Consider the following 895-nt stretch of genomic DNA (forward strand, 5'->3'; position numbering starts at 1 on the left):
CAATTGGAAAGAGGCTGTGTCACAATCTTTCCACTAGAGGGCGCAGTGGAGCAGCTGCTCAACAGTCTGCATCCAGTTGTCTGCATTACTGGGCTGTCACGCATTTGTCTTGCACATACAGTATATGTGACATTATGGACCCATCTGAAAAACATTATCTGAACTAAGAGGTTTAAATGTACCAGTTTATGCTCTATTCTTTATATGTGCACCACTGCCAAAGTCACAGAGGAGTTCATTAATCCGAATATAATCATTAAAGATTGATTTGTTGGAAGAGAATTGGCTCTATGGCCATAAGCAGGACTCTCTAAACTCTGCAGTAAATAACCATCATCATTCTAGTTAGTCAAATTATTTTTAAAATGCTATTGCATCTTTGCATTACTATTTACCATAAAGTCTGTACTGAATGAACAGTTGATCGGCTGTATAAGACAGACAATAAATGATTAAATATATGTCTTAAAAGGGATTTTGAAATTGTAGACGCAAAAACATAGGGTTATAAAATACGCTCTTAAAGGACATAAACTAAGGATCCGATTTTTGATTGAATTGATATGTCACATCAAAATATAAGATTCAAGTGGGTTAAGAATGTAAATCCTTGCAAATGATTACCTACAGATTTTGTTTTTCTGAACATAGAGGAGGGGCAAAAATGGTGTAGCAGCTGTCACAGAGCCTGCCCACCGCATTACACACCCCACATGTCTACTCACCACACACACACACACACACACACACACACACACACACACACACACACACACACACACACACACACACACACACACACACACTGCATGTCCCCACCCAGCCATGTGTCTCTATTGTTTGGACCTAAAGTGGACCCCCCCCCCTTCACTCTGGTCATTTCCCCCACCACTCC

Source organism: Eleginops maclovinus, chromosome 11 (genome assembly GCF_036324505.1).
Source record: "Eleginops maclovinus isolate JMC-PN-2008 ecotype Puerto Natales chromosome 11, JC_Emac_rtc_rv5, whole genome shotgun sequence".
NCBI lineage: Eukaryota > Metazoa > Chordata > Actinopteri > Perciformes > Eleginopidae > Eleginops > Eleginops maclovinus.